Here is a 4,398-nt window from a genome sequence, read left to right on the forward strand (position 1 = left end):
CAGGTCTCTGTTTAAATTGGACGCACCCATCCTCTCGATGCTCATTGCTCCTTTTGTTGAGACACAGGGATTCCAGTATTCGTTTCCCTGCTTCTCCCTTTACCTTCATTTCACCGCGACCGTTTGGAATCTTCATTTCGTTTCGTAACCACAGCCCTGAAGAGTCACACTGTTGCACAGTGTGACGAAACACGTGTCGGCTGGTTTGTTTCCGGTTGTACTGATCCTATTTGAAATACAATCTATACCACATAAAACCTTGGAAGTCGACCTCCATTACTTTTTTTAAGAACATTATTGTATATTTTTGGTTTTGACCACAAAGCCTAAATACTCTTTATACGTGTGCACAGAACTTTTTCTCATATGTGTCGTGTGGGTCTTGACCCGCACACTTGCATGGGTTGTTTCTCCTCTGGGTTTGGTTCCCCTGACCTGTCTGCACTGTGGACTTATCAACTAAGATCTTCAACTCCAAAAACATACACGCAAGAGCGCCACTTCTTCCTGTACCCAATCCAAACCCTCCCCAGTGTTTTCAAACATCCAAGGCCACATTGGGTACCAACTGACTTCCTGATTGCCATGTTAGACAATGCCATGACCAAGAATTAATTTGTTTCTAAAAAGCAACACTATTATCAGTGCAAAGGCATCGCTATGGGAGCAGGATTCGCTCCCAGCCTAGCGAACATCTTCATGGACCACTATGAGAACAAGCATCTGTACAGCGACACCAATCCATTCATAGACCAGATAGATGTGTGGAAACGCCATATTGACGACGTCATAATGATTTGGACAGGAAGCGAAACCAACTTCCTAGCCTTCAAGGATTGGCTCAACAATAGACCCCCTGATATACAATTTACCATGACACACAGCAACGATTCCATCAGTTTCCTCGACCTCCCCTTCAAAACGGATCAGGGGGAATTGTACATTGGCCTTTACAGAAAACCGATGGAACGCAATACACTCCTCAAATATGACTCACCATCCACGCAGCCTCAGGGATATTCCCCCCTATGGGCAATTCCTCCTCTTAAGACGCAACTGCACACAGGTAATTGATTTCTTCAAGGAGACAGAAACACTAACCAGCCATCTACGAGAGAGCAGATACCCATTGGGACTACTTAAGAGGGCAAGAAAATGTGCCTTGTGACCTTCTTCTCCAGGTGAAACAAAAAGCCCCCATCCAAGATAACATCGTATGCGTTGCTACGTTCAACACACTCAGCCAGGACATTAACAAGATAGTGAAAAAGTATTGGGGCCTGGTGTCCACAGAAATAGGTATCACACAAGATCCCATTTTTGCATTCAAGAGAGGCAAAAATGTGAAAGACATAGTGGTTAAAGCGTATCTGGAAACCCCTAAACCACCTGACATTAGGAGCCAACTCAGTTTGCCACCACTGACAGAACATCATAAATGTAGTCACTGCAAGGCTTGCCCTCAGTCCGTTGTAGGATCCTCTTTCACTCATGACGGCAGATCATATAATCTATCCCTGCACACTAATTGCAACAGTACAAATGTGGTATATGCAATTAAATGCCCCTGCGACATGCTATACGTGGGGCAAACCACCCAAAAAGTGAAGGCTAGAATACTACAACACATGTGTAGGATTAAATGCAATGTACAAGGGGCACCACTGGTGGAACACTTCACCTCCAAGAACCACAGCCCAGAAAGTCTGAGGTGGTGGGTCCTGGACAGGGTCCTCAATTTGATGGAATGTAATGGATCCACTGTCTGGACACAGTCAGTAAGGGCCTGAACGAACAGGAAGAGACAGACAAATGGGGCTACTTTATATTTATAGCATCACCGACCCAAAACTGCGGTAGGGACTACATTATGTATTCACAGATATTTTTTGACACACTCTAACCTTAGAGTAGGTAGATGAATGTCAATCAATTGTATGTTAAGTATGCAACCGACTTATTGTAAATAATGCATGTTGATGGATATTACGCTCGATGCATGTATACCATGTGATGAATGGTATGTTCTGTAGTTCTTGCTCAAGCAGATGTGTGTCCGGAAATGCGTCCTTCCTTTTTCCATCATGTGTCGCATGTTCATGAACACCTTAGTCAGCATGCTCCTTCGGTTCATGTAAGCCGCTTAATGAATTATAAATGGTGTGATGGTAGTCAATTAACTCATCTGCCTTTTTGACAACACTATGTACAGCGCATTCAATGTGGGCCTTTGATTGATGTATAGCCATTTGAGTGGGTGCCCATTCACCCATTTGTGCCCCTCATCTTCGTCAACACACGAGACCTCTGCGATTTGTCACACGCAATTACATACCACTCCAATGAGCTAGCAATTCATTGCACATCCAACATCAGTGTATACTACATCCACATCCTGATTTTGACATGTATTCTGATACATGAGACCTTGGCGATGTGCCATCTCCATTGTGCTAGTATATTTATTCTACATCCACCATCAGTGTAATATATCCACACTGGGATTTTGAAAGATGTTTAACTCTGGTTTTTATCCCTTTTAATACTCAGTGGTTTATATACTTAATCGCTCAGGCGCCGCAGTCTCTGTATTCATGTTAATTGCGGTGAGATCCCGTCCGGTTGATGCGCAGCATCCAGCTGCTGCAAGCGCGTCCGTGATTGAGCAATCAACGCCGTGCGTCCACATGCACGCTGACGCGATCCTCTTTACTTATTCACGGGACACGTACCCAGTTTCGAGACTGCAGAGCGGGGCTGTATCTATCCATGGTAAGCGCTCCCGTAATCGCTCCAATTTCTGCTTGGCTCACTATCTGCCTCGCATTTACTAAACCCCGAGCACTATCTTTGCAGGAGTTTTGCCTGGATGTTTAAATTAACCGGTGCTGGATTTATCCCCTGCTTGGTCCCCAGGCCCCAGGTAAGCGGTGTATACCAATGTGAGCTTTTGCATGAATTAGCCCGCTTATTTGGTTTAATAACACTAAACCTTAGCCCCCCTTTTTTCTAGGGCACTGGCTAACCAACCTTTATGGAATAATCCTGAATTTTCCACAAACCACAGGTAAACCCCACTACCGATGAGGTTACTATACAATCATTTTGAATATAAAGTAATTAATTAATTCTCCCAGCGTAGAGCCACTCTAAAAGCTGCCCTCTCTCATAGGACTTCTGCCTAGCATCCTCTATGCTGTTCCATTCATCATTCATTTGATTGTGCCTACTTGAGTCTTCCCTGACGCATGCAGGTAAGACCTGTTACTTTCAACACTAACGCGCTGCTCACCCAGCTTACTTAACTCATGAACCCATTTAGCTAACATTGATCTCATTTCTTAGATCCATCTGGCAGCCCCCATTCTCCACCGGACGCCTTTCCAATTCTGGGGTGAGTAATTGCCATCGCCAGCCCAAACTTTTTGTTGGTCCCAACGGGAACACCGCCTCACACTATGTCTCCTTCTTTCCAGGCAGTCCCCCTGTCCTAAAGAAGACCCATCACGACACATCATTCATGCGTTGTCAGGGTTGAAACGTCGATGCTTAACGTTGGTTCAGTCTTTACATATCTCTGGCTTCTATTGCAGAGCAACCTTGCCACCACCAGAGAGATTCTTTCAACCTTTGTTCTGATCATTCCTGGAAATTGTATATAATTCTAAATAGCTTCACAATTGTATTTATGCACCTTGTCACCAGCACTGAGCACCCATGTCCCTATAAAATACTTGTCACTTTTATACTCTATTTGCACCTGGACAGCACTGCGTTATATCTATCTGTGATACCTGAAGAAATAACTTAATAACAGAAATGCTTGTTGCAAAGAACACTTGTGTCTTTATTTTTACTGGGGTAATATTACACTTTTCCCTGTTGTTGTGTGCGTCCTGATTCATTCTATCCATAGTATCACTTGACTCACTGAGTATACTTTTTATGATTTATCCTTGAAAAACAAAGTACTTGTTACTCCCCGACAAAACATTATCCTTCAAGGCAGATCTAGGGAACTCCACTCAAATTTGGGGGCACACCTCTTTATCCAGGGGTTGGCGTATCCTATTGGCAACATAATTTGCCACTGTTTTGTCAGGGAGCCATTCTGATGATCTTGGATGGCAGATATCACCAGGCTTGAACATATCATTCGGGGTGGCGTGCACTTCAAAGGATCCGGAGGCAGCCGAACTGAGGTGCCAGTGTCTCTCCGAGTCCTGCCCTCGTCAGAGGATCCATACTCATTTGTATCGCCCTCCCCTTGTCTTGGGGACCCCTCCTTGGGATCAAAGTCTGGTGCAACTGCGTCCCTCATCTCCCCAGGGTAATCTTCCTCCCTTAAGGGTGTGTTGTTTAATGTGGGCAAACTCTTATGGAAGGCCTCATTCAAAC

General features: G+C 44.6%; 1 long non-coding RNA gene across 1 annotated transcript; it reads left to right on the forward strand.

The window, feature by feature from the left end:
- Positions 1–3,011: 3,011 nt before the first annotated feature.
- Positions 3,012–4,134, forward strand: LOC144767345 (uncharacterized). Its single transcript, XR_013598158.1, has 4 exons — positions 3,012–3,067; positions 3,173–3,254; positions 3,346–3,394; positions 3,477–4,134. It is a non-coding gene; the product is annotated as an uncharacterized LOC144767345 (long non-coding RNA).
- The last annotated feature ends 264 nt before the right edge of the window (positions 4,135–4,398 follow it).

The sequence above is a fragment of the Lissotriton helveticus genome, chromosome 7 (assembly GCF_964261635.1).
Source record: "Lissotriton helveticus chromosome 7, aLisHel1.1, whole genome shotgun sequence".
Taxonomy (NCBI): Eukaryota; Metazoa; Chordata; class Amphibia; order Caudata; family Salamandridae; genus Lissotriton; species Lissotriton helveticus.